The 26,354-nt window shown below is 36.8% G+C and overlaps 1 protein-coding gene across 1 annotated transcript in view; it reads left to right on the top strand.

The window, feature by feature from the left end:
• The first annotated feature begins 18,737 nt into the window (after positions 1-18,737).
• Positions 18,738-26,354, top strand: part of LOC110450523 — a 58,576-nt gene continuing 50,959 nt past the window's right edge. Inside the window, exon 1 of the mRNA XM_021498082.1 lies at positions 18,738-21,344. The gene's annotated coding sequence lies outside the window, so the exon portion shown is untranslated. The remainder of the gene's footprint in view (positions 21,345-26,354) is intronic.

Here is a 26,354-nt window from a genome sequence, read left to right as displayed (position 1 = left end):
AAAATATTTTATTATTATTTTATTCTAATTATAACATATAACATTATTAGTGCAAGAGCGTGTAAAATATATAACGAACGTATCATGGGATGGAGATTGGCGAGTGCGTTCGGAATTCATTGGACATTTAATAGTATCAGGTATTGTTACAGCTAAACCACTGGTGCTCTGTTAGTAGTATGTACAAGGTGGTTGTACTTTTTGCATTTTTGAGATCAAAGGATCTGCTCTCGCTTTTCATTTCTTCTTTACACCCCAAGGATATTTCATGACAAAAGGAAAGGCTCATAAGATATCTGGAGGAGGATGTTAGTAGGATTGTCTCATAACTTTGATGTATAACAAAAAAATCGTGATACAGCTTCACGGTAAAATCTATGGATTTTGAACATTACAGAAAAAAATACACCAAACTTCAAAACCGGTGGATTTTGCATCTTATAGAAAGGCTACATCAAAGGAGAACTATTATATTTACGATTTGTTAGTTTTATACTTGAAACCAATCAAACTATCTCATAGCAAGCCTTTATGATGTATCCCAATGGTGCAGAGAAGACGTGTTTATCTAAACCAGAACCCGTAGACTTAGAAGTTGTATTTTTGCTGATATATTGTTATCATTTTTATTACCATTAAAAATTGTAAATAAAGAAGGGCAGTTACGTCTGGTGTTTCGTTGTTCATTTTGATAAACCTAAGATAACAAATTAATCCTGGTTTTAGCTAGATAACAGGACATCTCACAAGTTATAGAAACTGGTTAGTACAGAATCTGTGTAGTGTAAATCTAACCTTTACACACTATAACATACATATTGGTAACGCTGCAACAAAACAAAGTATATCTAAACATTGTCAAGTAGAAAACATTTCGGAAGTTATAGAAATATTAGTACAGATTCTGTGTAGTGAAATCTACTCGTTACAACCCCTAACAGTTATTTATATCAATTAACACACCTTAAATGAACGTAACAAGGTTACGTTGACACACATGTAAGGTGAATAGAGATAGATTTAAAAATACAAAAAAAAAATGCAAAAAAATAGATTGTCGAACATAGGTTATACTGTCACGCCTTCTGACTTGAAACATGATGTACAGGTGTGATTTTAAGATAACTTAAATCTTTGGATACTTCTTGTTCCAAGTTAATAATTGAAACAAAGGCCATAACTCGGGCGAGTATATCGCATGAGACGTACCAACCCCAGCTACATTTCAAAATAGAAAACATTGGTTTTACCGTCATTTATTTTATTGCCAAGTTAACAAAAACAAATACTTCGCTTTTTAGCTCACCTGGTCCGATGGACTTACGCCACTTTTGCCATACCGTGGCGTCAGTCGTCCGTCCGTCGTCCATCGTCTGTACGTCAACAATTGCCTTAAACGACTTCTTCTTCTTAACCACTGATTGGAATTTAACTAAATTTGACTGGAACCATCCCTAGGTGGTGGGGATTCCAAATTGTACAAATCGTGGTGCTGACCTCCAGGGGCTGAGGGGCGGGGCGAAAAGGGGGCAATTTGGCTTTATTGCTTTGAGCGACTTCTTCTCTCGAACTGAGTGATGGATATCAACCATATTTGACTGGAAGAATCCTCAGGTGGTCGGGATTCAAAATTGTACAAATCGTGGGGCTGACCCCCAGGGGGCTTAGAGGCGGACCCATACGGGGGCAATTTTGCTATATTGCTACAAACGACTTTTTTCTGTATAACTGTGCACTAGATATCAATCATAATTGATCAAAAGCATTCATGGGAGGCAGGGGTTCTAAATTGTACAACTGGTGGGGTTGACCCCCAAGGGGGCTGAGGGGCGGGGCTAACAGGGGGCAATTTGGCTATATTTGCTTCAAACAACCTCCTCTGATATATGCATTGAAAAAAGATCATATTTAATCAAAAGGATTCATGGGAGTCAGGAATTCAAAATTGTACAAATTGTGGGACTGACCCGCGAGGGGGCTGAGAGGCGGGGACTAAAAAAGGTTATTTGGCTATATTGCTTTAAGTGACTTCCTCTCTAGAACTAAGCGATGGATATCATTCATATTTTACTGGAAGCATCCTTGAGGTGGTGGTGATTCAAATTTGTACAAATGGTGCTGAGGGGCGGGGCAAAACGGGGACAATTTGGCTATATTGCTGTAAACGACTTCTTCTGTGGAACTATGCACTTGATATCAATAATTTGATCAAAAGCATTCATGGGAGGCAACGATTCAAAATTGTACATCCCCGGGCTAGGGAATGGGGTCAAAAAACGTTTATTACTTGGAAAAGATCCCAAATGTATAACCATATATACAATTGCTGAGTATAAAGAGATGAATGGACATATGCTTCCGGGATGGCTCTGGGATCTGTCCCACCTTTGGAGACTTAATTCCTGGGTCATAACTTCGAAATGGTTTAGATCCCCACCCCAAAACTATATATACAATTGTTGAGTATAAAGAGACGAATGCAGTCAAGATATTAGAATTGACCCCAGGATCTGCCCCAACCTTGCAGACTTAACCCCTGGGTCATATCTTAGAAACGGTTGAGATCCACACCCCAAAACTATAAATACAAATGATTGTCAAAGAGAGACGAATGCAATCATGATATTAGAATTGACCCCAGGGTTTGCCCTACCGTTGCAGACTTAACCCCTGGGTCATAACTTAGAAACGGTTGAGATCCCTACCCCAAAACTATAAATATAAAGGATTGGCAGAAAGAGACGAATGCAGTCATGTTATTAGAATTAATCCTTGGGTCTGGTCACCACCCTAGGGACCTAGAGTCACAGCATGGAACAGTTGAGATCCCTACCCCATAACCATACATAAAATTGCTGGGCATGGAAAATCTAGTACAGATATGCTACATATTCTCTTGGATCTCATTTGGAGAATATTTTGCCATAATTGCAGAGATATCCAAGTGAGTGATACAGGCCCTCTAGGCCTCTTGTTTCCAGGAATAAAGTTGTCTGTTTTACCTGAAAACATATATACATTTAGTCAGAGTTGTTGAGGAGCTTTTGGTTGAATAGCTTTATAAACTGTATACTCGAACAAAGTTCTTAACATTAATACCGCATAACCTGTATACAATGTACATCTATAGTATACTTTTATTCCCACACAATTTATTTATAGCCATGAACCAATATGTAACCACTACATATATCTCCCTAAATATTGTGTTGGATTTTCCGAAAGTCTTAAATTTTAACTACGAATCAATAAGCCTAAATATGTGTACATGTTGATGTGAAATAGGTGAATAACTATGGGTTTTTTTCTAAAAAGGGCATTTCTTTTTACATATTTCGTCTTTCCGTACGTATCATCTTTTTCGACGTGTGAACACGATTAAGTTATTACACATGCTGTTTGAGATATGATTATCTGACGGAAACCCTCTCTATATTACAACGGTATGTTATCTTGAATGGGTCATCTAAACATACCTGTCAATGGCAGTGAATTATAGCGTCCTGCTGGGTTTTGCGAAATATTCTAATGTTTCCCTTTTTACTGCTATCAGAATTTGGTGTCACATTCAAATTTACAAGTTCATAAATGACAAAAATATGCACACACATTCCCGATAAAAAAAGACAAAGTAATCTCAAATATAGTTTGATTACTAGAAAATATATCTTTAGGGACGGGGCAAGCTAGCCATTGAGCGTTTTCCTACAGCTAGTTCCACGAACAAAAGTATATTTCAACTATCATGATTTAAGGAACGTAATGTTTTGTTGGTAAAAGGAGGTGATCTTGCAACACAGGTGGTCTCTTAATACAGGTACGGTTCACAATTAAAAGTGGTCGTTTAACACAGGTGGTCTTCTAATAGAGGTTGTCACATGAGCAGGTTCACCTGTATACGCTCGGAGGTGTATGTAAGCAGAAAGTACATTGATGTAGATTAAAAATCAAAATCGAAACTAAACCAGAGCTAGTTATCTATCGGGAATTATCTGGTTTGTAGTCATGTGATGCATTTTTGTACATCTGTATCATTGACATAACTAGTCTGACTTCACTGATACCCGGTCCCTCGGCTATGATGGTAAGTTTTGCTTTGTGTACTAAACATATACTTTTGTTTATTTATTCTATGTCAACTTCGCTATTGTTAGAGTACATCCCTTAATAACGATTTATTTGGGGGTATGTCCTGTGTGAGAGGGGATACAACAAGCGTATATGGCGATATGTCCCATGAGAGACACGCCCAGTGTAAAATTTTGATATATACAACAATTGATTTCAAGGACTAAGTATGTTTCATAGCAAGGAGGTATTGCGCGTACGGTAGGCTGGACACATATTTTAGTTCGCCGTTGTGACACCGTCTAAATAACTACGATTGTAAGTATATTCGTTGAATCCGCGTTTTTAAATAGTACATTTACGCTCACTGTGGCATCCTCAAGTACTGCCAGAAGAGAAGATTCCGCCGCAGAATACACTTTCATTGGAAGGGGAACACCATAAAATTGCATTTGAAATCATTTCGCTTTTGTATGGTGGGTTGGTAATGCAAAATAACATATCTCGTAATCTAAGTTTTCAACCTAAGGGAGACGACGTGCTTATACGTCGGCGGCAACCGAGCAAAATTTCAACTTCTCGCTCCCTCGTTTTCGTATTCATATCTTCTTAATATACTCTGATTAAAATATGCAGTGAGCGTTCTGTAATGTTTCATCAAATGTTTACAGAGTGATTAAAACGTTGCTTATTATTAACTGTTCTTGATTTTATTCACATCGTATAGTTCTGGTAGAAACCTCGACAATGATCAGCAAGCAGTATAGTTCTGGTAGAAACCTCGACAATGATCAGCAAGCAGTATAGTTCTGGTAGAAACCTCGACAATGATCAGCAAGCAGTATATTTCTGGTAGAAACCTCGACAATGATCAGCAAGCAGTATATGGTAATAGGGTGGGGATCTAAACCGTTCCCATGTTCTGACCCAAAGACAAAGTCCCCAATGACAAGAATAAACCTTTTGGTCCAGTCCAGCAGCAGCAATTGTTTATATGGTTATTAGGTAGGGATCTAAAACAAATTCTGTTTGAATACAAGAGCCTAAGTACCCTGGGGTGGTGTCAGACCCGTGAACCTACCTGATAGTATGTGTATATATAAAGGACACTTAATTTACATTAATTGACAAATTTAAAAATGAACGTAACAAGGTCAATTTGACGCACATGTAAAGTGAATAGAAGATAGATTTGAAAATACAAACAAAGCAAAAAAATCACTAATAGATTAACGAATATAGGTAGCACTGCACTGTCTCACCTGCTGACTTGAAAACATGATGTACAGGTGTGATTTTAAGATAACATAACTCTTTGGATACTTCTTGTTCCAAATGAAATTTCTGTCAAATCTGTTACGACCTCCTCGCATTGGTTCTTCAGTTTTTCATAACAAAGCGAGTCATTCCTCTCCTTTGTTCTGTAATATACTTGATTGATCAAGAGGCCTTGATCAGGGCCTGTATTGATCAAGATGCCCTGATCAGGGCCTGTACTGTTCACCTCGATGTTTAGGCAGTGGTGGTTAAATTCTCTCAGTAAGAAGAGATACTACGAATATTTTCAAACGTTAGGCTCTGCGTCTCGGTACCACAGGAGGAGGGGCGCCCTACATTTTATATAAGATGTGATTCCCTGATCCCTAGGATGATCCATAACAATTTTGGTTAGAATAGCTTTTTTTTAAACGTAAACACACAAATGGTCCTTTCACGGCATTGCCCGTCGGCTCCCTAGGGATATACTAGTTTTCCATAAACCACAATAGATTTTAAAGTCCGAAATACTTTTGTATGGTTGCTTGTTCTGACCCAGAGACAAAGTCCTAAATGACAGGAATAAACCTTTTGGTCTAGTCCAGTAACAGCAATTGTGTATATGGTATGCCATTTAAAAACACGGTAAGGGCAGTCTATGTAGTGAGGTATACGTAAGGAGATTGAGTCAAACTTGTATTCAGAGACTACCATCGAGAAATCCAACAGGAGGTGTTCTTACAACACAGGTGGTCTCTTAATACAGATGTAGTTCACAATTAAAAGTGGTCATTTAACACAGGTGGTCTCTTAATACAGATGTAGTTCACAATTAAAGGTGGTCATTTAACACAGGTGGTCTTCTTATAGAGGTTGTCGCAAGAGCAGATACACATACGCTAGGAGGTATATGTAAGCAAACAGTACGTTGATGTAGATTGAAAACATCAAAAGCGAAACTAAACCAGAGCTTGTTCTACGAAAAACAAAACATCTACCCTGAATAACCGGTTTGTAGTCATGTGACTCATTGTTGTACGTGTACATCAGCGAGAACTAGTTTGGTCTCACAGACACTCAGCCCCTCGGCAATGATGGTATGTGGGGATCTAAACCGTTCCCATGTTGACAGGAATAAACCTTTTGGTCAAGTCTAGTAATAGCAATTGTTTATATGGTTATAAGGTAGAGATTTAATACACAATTCTGTTTTAATACAAGAGCCTTAGTACCATAGGATGGGGTCAGACCCGTGAACCTACCTGATAGTATGGGTATATTTTTCGCATGATACCTAGCAATTGTTTATATTGGCTCAGAGATAAGTTCCTGGGACGGGTCACAAACTGATGGGAGCTGACCCTGGAGTTAATCCTAGTAGCACATTCATATGGGCTTGGGGTACGGTCCCGCCCCTCTCCTCTCGACAGAGGAAGTCAAACTGTAAAAACAATCCATGCTTCTTGATTTCATTTGATTTAAAGTATGGTATCAGTTGAAATATCAACCTAAACGTCATTGACTCTCCAATCATATTGCAATAAATCATGACAGAAGTATTAATATTGTACTTGGTGATGTAACATACATAAAGGCACCTTATGTCTATAGGAAGGACTAAAAGTTAAATTTTATTAAAATGCAAGGACAAATGCATCACCTTGCCACACAACCGGTTTTCCTCGCGGGTATCATGTATTTTTGAATATTTGTTTCAGATATTATTTGATGATATATACGGATTTAAACTTTTCGATATGGAGATCACCTATCTAATTTTAATACTTACTGCTCCCGATGTCAATTTTCAAACATATATCATGATGTTTTGCTAAAATATGTATATGTATTCATGCATCGCTTGTACCCACCCAGTAAATTGATCTCATTGTTTTAGTACACCTGTCATGAAACATAAAATCTATATAAACTATCACACTTGCCACATGACAAGGTCGTTTTAGATTACAGACATCAATGCCTGATAACGGCGATACCGGTATAGCAGTTATAGGAGACTGAAATGCAATTGTTTTCGCGGATAGTATCTACACATTTCATAATTTTACACGGATCGAATTTTCGCGATCACGTATATTCTCTGCAAGTTATCAGAAATATCATTCCCGTGACAATAATAAGCCCCGAAATACCTTTAATCAAATCAATTATCTTGAAACTCATACTAGGACACGCAGTTTAAAAATGTCAAAATCTGAACATTTTATCTTAAGAATTAACCACAACGACAAGTAATGATGGCAAATTGTAAAAAATGTGTTTGATATTTTACTTTGAATACATTCAAAGTCACATGACCAAAAAAATATCTTTTAAAACGGCATATCCTTATTATCTTACGAAATATAAAATGTAATAAATATTTTTTGTTGAACAAGTACAAAATCACCAAGCCTGTACTGATTATGCAACATAAAGTCATGCTACTTGGCATTTTACTTGCTGGTATCAAGTTTATCTAAATAGTGTCAATATAAACCTTGTACTTTATTATTGTTAATACTCAGATTAAATTTGATAACAATATTAAGCATTTGTTTTGTAGAAACTGTTGGAAGTTCGATAATGAAATCATGACTGCTCTCTTGAATGAAGAAACGCTTAAACAGGATCTGGGAAAATTTCCATCAACCTTTGATTTTGATTCGACGAGTCTGACCAAGGACCGTGTAAAGAGTACCTTAAGAAAATTAGAGGATGACCGGAAAAACACAAGAAAGCTTGATACTGAAGACATACAGATAACTAATTTCCTGTCGTATTTGTATCACGTGTTAGGAAACTATGAGCATGCGGATGTATATATTGAGGAATCTCTGCAAAAAGATCCCGAAAATATCATAGCAAACACAAATAAAGCCAGATTTCTTTTAGAAACTGGGAACTTTTCTGATGTTGTAGATATGATAACAAAACTTCATAAATTGGAGAGAAGAGAGGATTACTACAAGAGGAAATGCTATGCGGAAGCGGATCTTGCGTACGCCTACGCACGGTCAGGTCCTTGGTACCACCAAAAGGCAGTAGATTTGTACACTCGAGTTCTGGAGGCATATCCTACAGAATACGCATGGCAATATGGACTTGGTTTGGCTTTATTTAGACAGACTCACAGGTTTATTTCACAGGCAGATGACAAATTAAATCCGAGAGAAAACGAGAAGACAACAATACATGCTGCTGAGCTGTTTCTAATTGTTGCAACGAAATCAGATGATCCCAATTTACGTGCGAATGCATATGCCAGATTAGGAAAAGCTGTGTTCAGTATTTTAAAAAACAACTATACAAACGTGCCTGATGAAATTATGCGTTTAAAGCCTAAAGAATATTTTGAAAAGGCGGTAGAAATTTGTCCTGAGGAACCATCTGTGTTAGAATCGTATGGCCAGGTTGCACGCTACATAGGGGAGCTAGATACATCAGAAAAAGTCCTACGGAAATCTCTTCAAATCAAGCCAACGTGTCATGTGTATCACCATCTTGCCTTGACATTAAAGAGGCGAGTAGAAAATAGTCGTTCGTATGCCCATAACAAAAGCGCTTATAACTTCAGTTTGGGTGCTAACGGAAACAGACGTGGAGGGAGATACAAATCAGGTTATGGACAGAAAGGGAGACAAAGCTTTCAGGGAGGGTACGGTCCACACGGAAGTTCACGCAAACGCGACAGCCAGAATGGAAATTGGCGACAAAAAGGGTCATCTAGAGAATTCATGTCTGACCAATCAGACAGAACAAGAATAAACCTTCGTCAAATGATGAAGTCACCGTTGAATGTTCGAGTTTACCCTGGAAACAAACACCTTTCCGAAGCCATAGAACTACTCGAGAAAGCAGGAGAACTGTCTGAATATGCTCTGAATATACAGTACGACAAGGGCATAATATGTAGAATGCTAGGCCAAAATGAAAAAGCTGTGAAAATTTTCAAGAACATAGTCACCAAAAAGAAAAATTATCCCACCAAATTTCTGATGACAAATGTTTATGAACAGCTGGGACTGTGTCAGATGGAATTGAGTAAATCCGTAGGTATCTCCCCAGACATTCAGCAGAAATACAAGAAAGATGGCCAAGCCAATCTATCCTATGCTGTCCAACTCCAATCGGAGACGGTTGCAAAAGATCCGCAGTTCAAAGAGGCATGGAACTCCTATCCAACACTCAAAGAGCTCTTCAGCGATGAAAGAGACGGGAAGCCAAGACAACTGGCAGTTCTGCACATGCTCATGGGGGATCATAGAGATTCAATCGACATATATAGGAAACTGTCTCTAAATGACAAAATGAGGCCAGAAGACTGTGTCAATATGCTTAAATGCTATCAGAAAGAGGGACAATTTGTAGAATGTGTTATTCTTTTAAGTTCTTGGGAGTGTACAACATTTTTTTCGGTTATTCCTCCGTCTTTGATCTTTGATGTGTATGTAGATTGCGCGTTTCACGCTTACACAACGGATAACGCACAACTTGCGTACCAACACTTTAGACGCGCCTTCAGAGTGTACGATATGTTTGACAAGATCAATGAAGACGCAATCGACGTTGACGAAGACGAGGCCACAAAAGACATACTGATATTACACTCTTGTTCCCATGACTCGGAATGCAAACTTCCCAGAAATCTCGGAACCATGCTAGAAGATGTTACAGGACTACGATGCACAATCAACTCAGACGACGTGCTGCCAAATAAACTAGTATTGACATCAGTGGCTTCTTTTATACAGAAAATCCCATGTATCATAATCATGACCCACGAGAGTGCGGACTCCACGAGTGTGGATCAATTATTTGTCGATCAAGCTATCCAGAGGAGTTCCGAACAAAGTGGTCCGAAAGTGTTGGTCGTATCGGACGACAAGCGCAACATGCCAGATATTGCTAGAACAAAGCCGTTTATCCGGATACCTCCTCCGTTAGAGGGCGCTATGGACCCGAACGAACAGATACCAGAGGAGCATCAAGATTGGCTAAAAGAGTTCATAACTCTTCTGAAACCCAAATAAGTGATTTGTTCAAAATCTACCTGATCAACGAAAGCGTTCTGGTCCAACTGTGCTTCAGTTATATCCGAGGCGAAATTAAAGGGAGGTCACTGTACATACGAACAACCAAGAGTACATTAACACAAGTGACTTAAATAGAAGTATAAATGTGTTGTTACAAATTAACTCGTGCAAAAACTGAGGAAACAGCTGTGGAAACAACTGAACATTTTCGCATCAGCAGTCATAACAACAGTGTACACTTCTGTCTTAGTGTTCAAAACATCACTAAGCAGGTTTGCGTTCAGTCATTATTTTATCACTGTACAGTATCGCGCGAGCACACGTTACACCAGCTAATTGTTTGTGAAGTCACTGAAAATATTTTCTATAATAGTACTAATCTATTCCAAGACCATCAACTAAACAATAATGTATATAAAGAGGCTTTCCTATGAAAAATATTTCATTAAACGAAAGTTTCTATATAAAGGAACCTCTTCTTTTCTTGATTATTGACTTAAGTGTTACTGACGTCAGTGCTCTGTTAATGTACATTTAAGTGTCACTGATGTCAATATTCTATTAATTGACCGTTAAGTGTCACTAATGTCAATATTCGATTCTTGTACCGTTAGATATCACTAATGTCAATATTATATTCTTTTACCGTTAGGTGTCACTGATGTCAATATTATATTTAACCTTTTCGTGTCAATGATGTCAACGGTTTGTCAATTGACCATTCCGTGTTACAGATGTCAACGTTCTATTCTTTAACCTTTTTGTGTCTGTGATGTAAATATTGTGTCACTGTAAATGTTGTGTTAATTAACCGTTAAATTTCAACCATGTCACAAGGAGACAAACACGAACATATCGCAGCCTCCCAAAACACACGCATACACTATACGCATGTATCTTGCACACAGGTGAGGCGGTCCTGAAATGACAACAGCTGTTGATACATTTGTAGGACGTTTAACAAAACCAAACCAAACCATATTAATTAACCTTTAAGTGTCACTTATGTCAATGCTCCGTAAGTTGACCGTCAAGTGTCATTTATGTCAATGTATTATTAATTGACCCTAGAGTGTCAATGACATCAATATTCCATTACTTGCCTTTTATTGTCACTGATGTGAATGTTTTTTAATTGACCTTTTGGCGTCAATAATGCCGATATTTTGTTTGTTGACCGTTTAATGTAACTGATGTCAATGAGGATTTTTAAATTGATCTTTAAGTAAAAACGATGATCATGTTCTGTTAATTGACCATTTATTAAGCAATGGATGTTCTAGCAAATGTTGTTATGGCCCTCTAACACACATTGCTATTGATGACAAACTTCATAAAGCCTAGCAGGGATTATGTAAGTTTGTCCGCTAAAGCAATGTGTGTTAAACGACCATAACAATATTCGCTAAAATATTCATTATTCATATTAAAATTTACATTTTGATAAAGAAGTTATGCTTTATGTAGTTAGTTCGATCAGGTCTGTGAACAGCAAGTTAAGTCTTGACAACAATGACATTGATAACGTCACAAGAGAGATTGATAACGTTACAACATTTCCCTTTTTAATGCATTGCAATGGCAGGATGGAGAATAAATGTAAAAACATGCCCATGATGTCAAAGTTTTGTTAATTGATAGTTAAGTTTCAATAATTTAAACGGTTTGTTAATTGACCTTAAGTGTCAGTAATGTCAGTGTTTTGTGAATAACCGTTAAATTCAAACGATATCAATACCGTATTAATTGACCTTCAAGTTTCACTGATGTCAATGTTTTGTTTATTGACTGTTAAATGTCACTGAAGTGAGTGCTGTGTTAAGTGACCATCAATTGTTACTGATGTGAATATCTTTTAAGTTTCTTTAAAGTGTCGATGATGTCATTGTTCTAGTATTTTGCTGTAAAGTGCCACTGAGGTAAATGGTTTTTTCTGATTGACCTTTAAGGGACAACGATGTCAGTGTTCTGTTAACTGACTGTTACGTGTCCATGGTTTCAGTGTTTGTTCTGTTAATTGACCGTTGAATATCATGGATGTCAATGCTTTTAATTGACTTTAAAGTTTCACTGATATCAATGGTTTGAATTAACTGTTAATTGTGACAATGATGTCAATATGTTTTAATTGACCTTTAAATGTTCTACTTATTGACCTAAAGTGTCAATGATGTCAGTATTGTGTTAATTAACCGTAACGTGTCACTGAGGTCAATTATATTGTATTAACCTTTGAGTGACAATGATGTGAATGTTCTATTAATTGACAATTAATTGTTAATGATGCCAATATTGAGTTTATGACCGTTGAATGTCAATTATGTCAATATTCTGTTAATTGACCTTTAAATGACCATGTTCTACTTATTGACCTAAAGTGTCAATGAGGTCAATTATATTGTATTAACCTTTGAGTAACAATGATGACAATGTTCTATTAATTAACAATTGAGGGTCAATGATGCCAATGTTGAGTTAATGACTGTTAAATGTCAATTGTGTCAATATTATGTTAATTGACCTTTAAATGTCAATATTATACTAATTGGCAAAAGTGTTAGTGATGTCTATGTTTTGTTGATTTACCTTTATGTGTCACTGATTTCAATTGATTTAAATGACCTTTTAGTTTCAATGGTGTCTTTTAATTGAACTTTAATTGACATGAATGTGCATCCTTTTTACTGATTGGACTAGTCTATTAATAACTTATATCAACATTTCAGACACAAATAATGCATTAATGATAAAATATTTAACATGGAATTGCACTTGCTTCAAAGCAAATCATTTTATTGAAAAAATAAATGGTTCAATCGTAGTAATATAAAATTTTGTCCAAAATACTTGTAATGCACCAATGAAAGCATGAAAATATATATTACATGTCATAAAATATATATTTAGCATTTTAATTCATTAAAAGGTCTTTACCTTATTTAGATTATACATATGATATGATTGATTATTAATTGTATTTTATGAATTAAAAGACATTTTGAGATTGGATCTCGCGATGGTTAAAGTTGACAATCATAGTGAGTTAGTCTTAAGAAAACTTTCATTAGTTCAATTCATCACTACATGATACCATATCAAGTGTCAATCCTTATATATCTTTTATGCTTATCCAAATTGCTGTAAAGAAAACTGTAATATCTTATGTACTATCGTGAGATCTTTGACAATGCCTCGGGAAAAATTGATTGTGGGTTCATTTTTGCAGCAATACTGTAAAATGACGCCACAATCCAATGTGGATAGTTTGTGGGAGTGCAGACATAATGTGGGAAGTGTATAGGTAGGTAGACGTAACGTGGTTAGTCTGTGAGAGGATACACATTGTTTGGGTAGTTTCAGAGAGGATAGACATAATTCAAGTAGTTTTTGGGAGTGGAGACACAAGTTGGGAAGTTTATCGGTTGGTAAACATACATTTGGTAGTTTGTGAGATGATAGATATAATTTAGGTGCATACATAAGTTGGGTAGATTGTGGGAGTACAGACGTAAGTTAGTTGGGTGGTTTGTGGGAGTACATACATAAGTTTGGTAGTTTGTGGGAGTACAGACATAAGTTAGGTAGTTTGTGGGAGAATACACATAAGTTGGGTGGTTTGTAGGAATACAAACATAATTTGGGTGGTTTGTGGGAGTACAGACATAAATTGGGTAGTTTGTAGGAGTACAAACATAATTTGGGTAGGTTGTTGGAGTACAGATATAATTTGAGTTGTTTGTTGGATTACAGACGTAAGTAGGGTGGTTTGTGGGAGTGCAGACATACGTTGGGTGTTTTTTTGGGAGAATATGCATAAGGTGGGTGGTTTGTGGGAGGATATACGTCAGTAGGGTAGTTCGTGGTAGGGTAGACATAATTTAGATAGTTTGTGAAACGTTAAGTATAATTTGGGTTGTTTGTGAGAGGATAGCCATAAGTTGGGTAATGTACAGATATACATTAGGTAGTTATTCGGAGGATATACGTCAGGTGGGTAGTTTGAAGGTGGTGAGACGTACAGAGGGTAGTCCGTGGGAGGGCAGACATAATTTAGGTAGTTTGTGGAAAGATCGACGTAAGTGGTGCGTACTTTTGGGTTATATCTGTTATGTAGTTTATAAAACATGGCTAGTACTAATGTTATCATGTACAAATACAGGTGTATGTCAGTGGTATAATAAAGGTGTATATCCTGGTTGTATCTGAGTTAGATTCATGAATTAATTTCTTGATATCAAGGATCCACTGTAGCTACTAACACATAACCACACTCATCAAGATGACATCTGTAGTTAAAATCTGTCTTCAGGGTGAATGAGTTAAGTGCTCCGCAGTGGTACAGGTTATTCAAGAACAAAATATCCATGCATGGAGAGTTTTGAAACATTATGTAAAATACTGAAACATAAGAAAACTTGAAAACTTCATTTTCACTTTAACTTTTGGCTACTTATAAGATAATGTTTCTTTATGTGGTATTTCATTTGTGCCATGTCAGAATAAATCCCCGCTACAAGGTTACGGCCAGTCTCGGAAAATGACATTCCACCAACAGTGTTAAACACCTAGTGACGTTATCAGCAGTTAGTAAGATACAAAGTAACCAAGCAGCTATCTCAATCAGTTAGCGATTCGGAGCAGAAAGTCAGAAAGATTTACTGTACCATATGACCACTTTGTCCATTTAGGACACCTCAGTTAAGGTCAAAAGAGGAAGCTGTTTATATAACAAGTTTGACGTTACTACTATAACAGCGTTCTTCCTATAACAGATATATTAAACTCTACTGTACCAGACACGTGCTCTTAACATCCTCAAAACATAAAATACATTTAAACATCAACCTTTCCCCTTTAGTTCGGAGAAAACTATAAACATGTCAAAATTCACATCTTTACGAAGGATAAAACTCTTTAAAACTATACCTGTCGATCAAAAACGAAACCAAAACTAAGCTACTGCTTTCGCTGTGCTTTTCCACGAAAAGCCTTCACACACTACCCGGTATGTACGTTTGTTATGTTTTGTTGGATGACAGCCAACTAGGTCAACACCACCTCATCAATAAGCTCGGTGCATCATGTGACTAAAATTGTGCATTCTGAATAATCTAACGACAATCAAAGTTTTAACGAGTACGTGGATGATGTGGTATTCCCTATTTATCTAGCGTGCTATTAACTTAGCATAAATTTGGAGTTTAGAATTCTGATCGGTGGACTCTTTGTGATCGTATGTGAATGAACACGCCACGTGTAAGCTGCTAGCCATACTTGTTTATTATGAACGATGGGTATGGCATACCGTACACCTTTCCCGTCTAGTTCGGCCTACTGTTCTTTTTTTCTATTCATTTGACGATTTAATAGCTCCACCTGTGTTATCTATCCTTGGAATTCCCTGCACATACAATATCTATTTAGCTAATTTTCAATAGTTATATTAGGATTGCTAAATATCCATGAAATCACCCTTTTGAGTATGATATATAATAAGGACCCTTTTGGGTATTTTATATAACGAGTACGGTTTCATATATATATAATTGACATACAATTGTATGACGATGATACCATTAGTATCACAAAGCCCCCAACAGGGGATATGTCAAGACAAAATCAAAGACTCATACGATATCTCGAGGGTGAAGTAAGTAGGATAGTTACAGCTAAACAATAAAATCCACAGGTTTTGAGGTTTGAAAATTATAAAAAGACTACATCAAACTTCAAAACCTGTGGATTTAAGGCTACATCTTACTTCACAACCTGTGGATTTTGTTTATAAAGGAAAGACTACATCTTCCTTCAAAACCTGTGGATTTTGAGTATTATAGAAAGACTACACCAGACATCAAAACCTGTGGATTTTAAATATTAAAGAAAGGCTATATCAAAGGACAAGTATTAGATTTATGATTTGTTAATTCTATACCTGAAACCGATCAAACAAGCTAATCGCAAGCCTCCGTCTTTGTCATGATATATCCTAATGTGCAGGGAAGACGTGTATATCTAAAACAGGACCCGTAGATTTAGAAATTGTATTTTTGCTGATATATTGTTATCAAGTTTTATTACCATTATAAATTGTAAAATAAAGAAGGGCAGTTACGTCTGGTGTTTCCATGTTCATTTCAATGATCATAAGACAACATTCGATCCTATGTTTAACTTGTTAACAGGACAACATTTCACAAGTTACAGATTTCTTTTTATTACAGAATCTGTGTAGTGAAAATCTAACCTTTACACACCTAACATACATGTACATACTGGTGACGATGCAACAAAACAAAGTATAACTCAACATTGTCACGTCTGTAAGAAAGTAGAAAACATTTCGGAAGTTATAGAAATTTTAGTACAGATTCTGTATAGTGAAATATACTCGTTACAACCCCTAACAGTTATTTATATCAATTAACACACCTTAAATGAACGTAACAAGGTTACGTTGACACACATGTTAAGTGAATAAAAGATAGATTTGAAAATACAAATAAAACAAAAAAAGACTAATAGATTGACGAACATAGGTTATACTGTCACACCTGCTGACTTGCTGACATAAAAACACACGATGTACAGGTGTGGTTTTAAGAAAAGCATAACTCTTTGAATACCTCTTGTTCCAAGTTGATAATTGAAACAAGGGCCATAACTCGTGCGAGTATATCGCTTGAGACGTAGCTCAACCCGAACTACATTTAAAATAGAAATTATTGGTTTTACCGTCATTCATTTTATTGCTAAGTTAACAAAACTAAATCTTTCGCTTTTTGCCAGGAGTAAAGTTGTCTGTTTTACCTTAAAACATATATATATTAGCTTTATATTTAGCTTTTGTCAGAGTTGTTGAGGAGCTTTTAGTTGAATAGCTTTACAAACTGTACTCCAACAAAGTTCTTTACATTAATACAACACAACCTGTATACAATGTACATCTATAGTATACTTTTATTCCCACACAAGTTACATATAGTCATGAACCAATATATAAGAACATTACATCTATCTCCCTAAATATTGTGTTGGATTTTCCAAAAGGTCTTAAATTTTTACTACGAATCAATAAGCCTTAATGTGTGTACATGTTGATGTGAAATAGGTGAATAACTGGGTTTTTTCTTCTTATTTTTTACATATTTCGTCTGCCGTATCATCTATTGCGATTTGTGATCACGAGTTACACAGCTGTTTGAGATATGATTATCTGACGAAAACCCTATCTATATGACAATGCTATGCTATCTTAAAAGGTTTAACTAAACATATTTGTCAATGGCGTTAAATTAAGATTGATGAATTATAATTTGACTTCACATCCAACTTAATTAGTTCATTACTTATCTAAATATACACACACATTCGCGATAAAAAAAGACAGAACTATATTACTTGAGAATAAATCTTTAGGGACGGTGCAAGCTAGCCATTTGAGCGTTTTCCTAGAGCTGGTTCCACGACTAAGGTATATTTAAACTGTCCTGTCTTAAGGCAAGTAATGTTTTGTTGGTTTATCATTTGGAGACACTGCAAGGGCAGTCTATGCAGTCAGGTATACGCAAGGAGATTGAGTCAACTTGTATTAAGAGAAGACCATCGCGAAATCCAAAAGAAGGTGTTCTTACAACACAGGTGATCTCTTAATACAGATGTAGTTCACAATTATAAGTGGTCATTTAACACAGATAGTTTTCTAATAAAGGTTGTCGCATGAGCAGATACACCTGTATACGCTAGGAGGTATATGTAAGCAGACAGTACGTTGATGTAGATTGAAAATCAAAACCGAAACTAAACCAGAGCTAGTTCTACGAAAAAGAAACATCTACCCTGAATAATCGGTTTGTAGTCATGTGACGTATTGTTGTACGTGTACATCAGCCAGAACTAGTTTGACGTCACTGGTACGCTGCCCCTCGGCAATGATGATAAGTGTGCCTGCATGTACTAAAATAACATATTTGTTTATTTTATTATAAAATTATGTCAACTTACCTATTGCTTGAGTTCATTTTGAATAGTGCAAGCAGTTTTAGTAGCAAGTTATATAGGGGATATATCGGGGACACGCCCAGTGTATATGTTGTGTATTCCTGTTAATTGTATACAGCATTCATTGATATCTATACAATTACAGTCAAAGCTGCTCTCTCAGTAAGAAGAGATACTACGAATATTTTCAAACGTTAGGCTCTGCGTCTCGGTACCACATGAGGAGGGGCGCCCTACATTTTATATAAGATGTGATTCCCTGATCCCTAGGATGATCCATAACAATTTTGGTTAGAATAGCTTTTTTTTTAAACGTAAACACACAATTGGTCCTTTCACGGCATTGCCCGTCGGCTCCCTAGGGATATACTAGTTTCCCATACACTACAATTGATTTCAAAGTCCGAAAGACTAAGTATGTTTCATAACAAAAAGGTATAACGCGTAAGATAGTCTGGGCACGGTCTAAAAACAAGATTGTAAGTGTATTCGGTGACTCCGCGTCTTGAAATAGTAAATATACGCTCACTGTGGCATCGCCGAGTAATACTAGAAAAGACGATTCCGCCGCGGAATATATCTTCATTAGAAAGAAAGACCATTACATTACAATTGAAGTCATGACCTTTCCGCTTTTGTATGGTGGCTTGGTAGTGCAAAATAACATCTCGTAATCTACGTATTCGACCTAAGGGAGACGACATGCAAATACGTCGGCGGCAACCAAGCAACATGTCATCTTCTCGCTCCTTCGTTGTCGTATCCATATCTTCTTAATAGACTCTAGACTGATTAAGAGATGCAGTGAGCTTTCTGTAATATTCCATAAAATGTTTACAGAGTGACTGAAACGTTGCTTATTATTAACTGTTCTTGAATTTATGCACAGCGTATAGTTCTGGTAGAAACCTGGACAATGATCAGCAAGCAGTATATGGTAATAGGGTGGGGATCTAAACCGTTCCCATGTTCTGACCCAAAGACAAAGTCCCCAATGACAGGAATAAACCTTTTGGTCCAGTCCAGCAGCAGCAATTGTTTATATGGTTATTAGGTAGGGATCTAAAACAAATTCTGTTTGAATACAAGAGCCTAAGTACCCTGGGGTGGTGTCAGACCCGTGAACCTACCTGATAGTATGTGTATATATAAAGGACACTTAATTTACATTAATTGACAAATTTAAAAATGAACGTAACAAGGTCAATTTGACGCACATGTAAAGTGAATAGAAGATAGATTTGAAAATACAAACAAAGCAAAAAAATCACTAATAGATTAACGAATATAGGTAGCACTGCACTGTCTCACCTGCTGACTTGAAAACATGATGTACAGGTGTGATTTTAAGATAACATAACTCTTTGGATACTTCTTGTTCCAAATGAAATTTCTGTCAAATCTGTTACGACCTCCTCGCATTGGTTCTTCAGTTTTTCATAACAAAGCGAGTCATTCCTCTCCTTTGTTCTGTAATATACTTGATTGATCAAGAGGCCTTGATCAGGGCCTGTATTGATCAAGATGCCCTGATCAGGGCCTGTACTGTTCACCTCGATGTTTAGGCAGTGGTGGTTAAATTCTCTCAGTAAGAAGAGATACTACGAATATTTTCAAACGTTAGGCTCTGCGTCTCGGTACCACAGGAGGAGGGGCGCCCTACATTTTATATAAGATGTGATTCCCTGATCCCTAGGATGATCCATAACAATTTTGGTTAGAATAGCTTTTTTTTAAACGTAAACACACAAATGGTCCTTTCACGGCATTGCCCGTCGGCTCCCTAGGGATATACTAGTTTTCCATAAACCACAATAGATTTTAAAGTCCGAAATACTTTTGTATGGTTGCTTGTTCTGACCCAGAGACAAAGTCCTAAATGACAGGAATAAACCTTTTGGTCTAGTCCAGTAACAGCAATTGTGTATATGGTATGCCATTTAAAAACACGGTAAGGGCAGTCTATGTAGTGAGGTATACGTAAGGAGATTGAGTCAAACTTGTATTCAGAGACTACCATCGAGAAATCCAACAGGAGGTGTTCTTACAACACAGGTGGTCTCTTAATACAGATGTAGTTCACAATTATAAGTGGTCATTTAACACAGGTGGTCTCTTAATACAGATGTAGTTCACAATTAAAGGTGGTCATTTAACACAGGTGGTCTCTTAATACAGATGTAGTTCACAATTATAAGTGGTCATTTAACACAGGTGGTCTCTTAATACAGATGTAGTTCACAATTAAAGGTGGTCATTTAACACAGGTGGTCTCTTAATACAGATGTAGTTCACAATTAAAAGTGGTCATTTAACACAGGTGGTCTCTTAATACAGATGTAGTTCACAATTAAAGGTGGTCATTTAACACAGGTGGTCTTCTTATAGAGGTTGTCGCAAGAGCAGATACACATGTATACGCTAGGAGGTATATGTAAGCAAACAGTACGTTGATGTAGATTGAAAACATCAAAAGCGAAACTAAACCAGAGCTTGTTCTACGAAAAAGAAAACATCTACCCTGAATAACCGGTTTGTAGTCATGTGACTCATTGTTGTACGTGTACATCAGCGAGAACTAGTTTGATCTCACAGACACTCAGCCCCTCGGCAATGATGGTAAGTGTTACTGCATGTACTAAAATAACATATTTGTTTATTTTATTATATGTCAACTTATCTATAGCTTGAGTTCATTTTGAATAGTGTAAGCAGTTTTTCCTTTAGTTACAAGTTATATAGGGGATATGTCGGGGACACGCCCAGTGTATGTGCTGTTTATTCCTGTTAATTGTATACAGCATACATTGATATCTATACAATTACAGTCAAAGCTGCTGCGACTTACTCCTCTGGTCTTTTTGGAACTATACCATTGTAGGCATCTAATGTTCTGTTGGTATGTCATTTACGTATTGTTGTACGTGTATATCAGCGAGAACTAGTTTGACTTCACTGACACCCGGCCCCTCGGCTATGACGGTTAGTGTTGCTGCATATGACTAATAGCATACGTTATTATTTGTTCTATGTCGAATTAGCTGTTGTTTTAGTTTAAAATAAGTATATCGCCAATATTGCTTGTGGCGCCCTTAACAACCGTATGTTTGGGTGATACGTCCCGGTTGTGAGGGAACACGCGGGGACCCGATAATTTATTACAGTATGGCAATATTTTGACCTTAACTGATGTGTTGAAAGTAATAAAACGCATTTGAATTGTTTTCATTAGTTTTCGGTAAAATAGGCCACCCCTTATGATGATATACAGGTATATAACATCATTGGGGTGACATTTTGTCCGTTGAATTCCAAATAGCGTTATACTGTAACACGTTCTTAGGCCTCTGTGATGGACACTCTTAGTATATGCTAGCCATTCCTGTGTATTGTTTACCACAAAATCAATGAAATTTCTGTCAAATCTGTTACGACCTCCTCGCATTGGTTCTTCAGTTTCTATAACAAAGCGAGTCATTCCTCTCCTTTGTTATGTAATATACTTGATTGATCAAGATGCCTTGATCAGGGCCTGTACTGTTCACCTCGATGTTAAGGCAGTCGTGGTTAAAAAAAATCATTAAGAAGAGATACTACGAATATTTTCAAATGTTAGGCTCTGCGTCTCGGTACCACAGGGGAAGGGGCACCCTTCATTTATATAAGATGTGATTCCCTGATCCATAGGATGATACATAACAACTTTGGTTAGAATAGATTTTGTTAAAGACGTAAACACACAAATAGTCCTTTTACGGCATTGCCCGTCGGCTCCCTAGGGAGATGCTAGTTTCCCATACACTACAATTGATTTCAAAGTCCGAAAGACTAAGTATGTTTCATAACAAAAAGGTATAACGCGTAAGATAGTCTGGGCACGGTCTAAAAACAAGATTGTAAGTGTATTCGGTGACTCCGCGTCTTGAAATAGTAAATATACGCTCACTGTGGCATCGCCGAGTAATACTAGAAAAGACGATTCCGCCGCGGAATATATCTTCATTAGAAAGAAAGACCATTACATTACAATTGAAGTCATGACCTTTCCGCTTTTGTATGGTGGCTTGGTAGTGCAAAATAACATCTCGTAATCTACGTATTCGACCTAAGGGAGACGACATGCAAATACGTCGGCGGCAACCAAGCAACATGTCATCTTCTCGCTCCTTCGTTGTCGTATCCATATCTTCTTAATAGACTCTAGACTGATTAAGAGATGCAGTGAGCTTTCTGTAATATTCCATAAAATGTTTACAGAGTGACTGAAACGTTGCTTATTATTAACTGTTCTTGAATTTATGCACAGCGTATAGTTCTGGTAGAAACCTGGACAATGATCAGCAAGCAGTATATGGTAATAGGGTGGGGATCTAAACCGTTCCCATGTTCTGACCCAAAGACAAAGTCCCCAATGACAGGAATAAACCTTTTGGTCCAGTCCAGCAGCAGCAATTGTTTATATGGTTATTAGGTAGGGATCTAAAACAAATTCTGTTTGAATACAAGAGCCTAAGTACCCTGGGGTGGTGTCAGACCCGTGAACCTACCTGATAGTATGTGTATATATAAAGGACACTTAATTTACATTAATTGACAAATTTAAAAATGAACGTAACAAGGTCAATTTCATATCTTGTAATTTACGTATTCGACCTAAGGGCGACGACGCTGAAATACGTCGGCGGCAACCGAGCAACATTCATCTTCTCGCTCCCTCGTTGTCGTATTCGTATCTTCTTATTATACTCTAGACTGATTAAAATAGGCAGTGAGCTTTCTGTAATGTTTCATAAAATGCTTGTTTAGTGACTTATATGGTAATAGGTGGGGATCTTAATCGTTTCCATGTTCTGACTCAAAGACAAAGTCCCCAATGACAAGAATAAACCTTTTGGTCAAGTCCAGTAACAGCAATTATATATATGGCTATTAGGTAGGGGATTAAACCCCCTTTTCTGTTTTAAACCAATAGCCTAAGTACCCTGGGGTAGTGTCAGACCCGTGAACCTACCTGATAGTCTGGGCATATTTATCACATGATACCTAGCAATCGTTTATATTTGCTCAGAGATAAGTTCTTGGGACGGGTAACAAACTGATGGGAGCTGACCCTGGAGTTAATCCTAGTAGCACAGTCATATGGGATTGGGGTACGGTCCCGCCCTCTCCTCTCGACAGAGGAAGTCAAAGTGTAAAAAAATCCATGCTTCTTGATTTAATTTGTTTGTGTTTTAAATCCAATTAAAATCTATGGTAAATTAAGTATGAACCAGTTTTTCGATGGTGGAGGTAATCACTTATAACCTTATAACTTAAAATCCTAATCGATCATCACTTCCAATCAAGTGACCGATGATCGACTAATGATCAATCGAATTTAAATTATATTTTGTCAAAGCTAAATGGAAATAAATCCTTAAAATTGATTAATACTTTGTCTATGCCCATACTGTATCGTACATACTAGTACTTAGTGGTAATATTGTTGATTGGTGTTATACTTCCGATTAAGTAAGAGAAAGGGAAAGGGTTAGCGGAAACAAAGTCAAGACAAAACAAGTTATGAGTAAGACAAATCACTTTTGAGCCAAAGCTGACAAACACTGTGTGAGCTGTAAAATATCAAATTTATCAACAAAATTGTAAATGCCTTTTCGTATGATTACAAAACAAAAATTGGAAATGTAGAGTAACGAAAAGTCAACATCGATCTGACTAGTAATACTGTTTAACAAGAACTCTTGCTTATTGTAAATGACTAGAAAATTACTTTTAACAAAACTATTTTAAAATGCTTGTAATAATAAGAGTATTGTACAGTAACAATTGGAACAGATAGTTAACTGTTTGACTGGTTAGCTGACAAAATAATCAGAATACTGCAGAGTCCAGAGAGTTTTCAGTCTTGAAGAGGGAGTATTGTACTACCAAGTTCAAAATGTTTTCAATTTTTTATTTTTTTTGTCAACATTAAAATATATGTTTTTACTAATTAAACTCCCTGCACAGCAAGGTAACGTTTTGCTACTCTTCTGACACGCGGAAAATACATTGCATTTTGCTTACACCAGGTAAGTGGGTTAATTTTAATGTCAAAGTCAACATGATTCTCTGCCAGGTATCGGTCAACTTCTTGTGCACCAGGAATTTCATCTGAGAGTTTTGAAGGTTTCTAGTCACAGTAAATTGTGTCATCTAACTAGTTGTCAATGCCATTATTAGCAAGCTTTGCTTCTTTGCAAAGAGGCTCTGTGTCATTGGGTTCATCAGGGTTTACAACAATGTCAATTTTATTTCCAGATGCATGTTCTCCCAGTGTGGGTAAGGTTGGTAATGGTTTCTGGACATTCCCAACCTCCTCATGACCATCATTCTTTTGAGATTTTATTTTCACAGTTTTAACCACATTATCCTGATCATACAGAAGCTGTTTCGCTCTATCTCACTCATCATTTGATAGAAACAGTAGATGTTTTGTTGAGGGACACAACAGAGATGCCAGCAAAGCCACATCTTGGTCAGCTGAGAATCTATTCTGTAGTTATTTAGCCATCACCCTTTTTACAGCTTTGAGTCCGTCATCTTGTGTCGGATCCAAGGCCTGTTCTAGCTTTTTTATGATTGGAAGAACATCTGCCGATAGTTTCTCTGTAGCAACTTTAAAAGGCTGCAGCAACTCCATGTATCCGTTTGCAAACACAGTTTCATCTAAGCTGAGTACTTTGTGTCGCAAACCCTGAGCCCTCTTCGACAGGGATTCATCCAAAACAGTCGCATGGATAGTTGGTGTTTTCTCACAGTCTTTCAATCATATCCAGTGTAGAATCCCATCGTGTTGAAACGTCTTGGATTAACTTATGTTTCTGAGCTTCCTTATTAACCAACTGTCTTTGTTTTTCTATAACAACATTAAAGGCCAGGGGACTCTGATGGGTAAATGTGACTACTGCCCTTCCCTTTGCAAGCAGTTTGTTGATTTCTGGAGTGCCAAAGACTTTTTTTCACAATTAAGTTAATTGTATGCCCATAGCAACCAACTCTTGTTAGTTTCAGCAGCTCGAAAGCTGTTTTCTCATTTGCTGCATTGTCGGTAACACAAATTGCCTGTGCAAAGCCTCACTTCTCTAGGGTGGTCTGTAAATGTTTTGCAATGTTTTCAGAGGTATGAGATCCTGGAAAGTGATCTGTTTGAAGTACAGCAGACTTAAGTCCCCATTCATTATCAATATAATGTGCATTGACTGTGTCATAAGACTGGGTGTTTATTGAAGTCTATGCAGCATCAGCTCCCATCATATCAACTATGAGTTTGTCCCTCAGTGGTTCGCACTTCTCATTAAGTTGTTTAATAAGTAATGTTCTGCCAGGAACATCATATCTCTCATCCAGTTCCTTAGAGAACGCCTTGAAACTGTCACTTTCCACAAAGCTAAAAGGAAGCAATCTGTTAACAACCATATCTGTTAAAGCAGAGTCTATCTTTTTCTTTTTCTCTGCAGTCAGGGGACGTTGGTAGGTATTGTCCTTTTGAAAGGATGTTATTTTTGGTTGCTGTTGCCGTTTTTGATTGGATGAATTTTCTTGAACAACCGAGTCGACAATCCTGCCCTTGTGTTCATGGTCCAAATGAAAGGACATATTAGTGGTGTTGCCTGGAAATAGCAAAAAATATTTTATTAACACCTTTATACATTATACATTACTTTTTGTATCACTTTCATTAATTCATAAAAGAACAAATTGATTTTTTCCCCTTCAAACTTTTTTCTTTCAAAAGTTAAAACACATTTTTTTTGAAAATATTTTCTAGGTTCGAGATTTTGATCAAACGTCGTCTGCTTCGCAAACATTCAAGAAAATAATATTTACAATGTATTGATATTGTTTGTATTAACTCGTTTATTCTTTAAAATATCTTTAATTAATAAATATCAAGATTTTGTGACGTAACCGGAAGCGCACTTGATACGAGAACGTGACCCGGAAATACCT

The sequence above is a fragment of the Mizuhopecten yessoensis genome, unplaced genomic scaffold (genome assembly GCF_002113885.1).
Source record: "Mizuhopecten yessoensis strain PY_sf001 unplaced genomic scaffold, ASM211388v2 scaffold5265, whole genome shotgun sequence".
Classification (NCBI taxonomy): Eukaryota; Metazoa; Mollusca; class Bivalvia; order Pectinida; family Pectinidae; genus Mizuhopecten; species Mizuhopecten yessoensis.
This window is presented reverse-complemented; position numbering and strand designations above follow the sequence as displayed.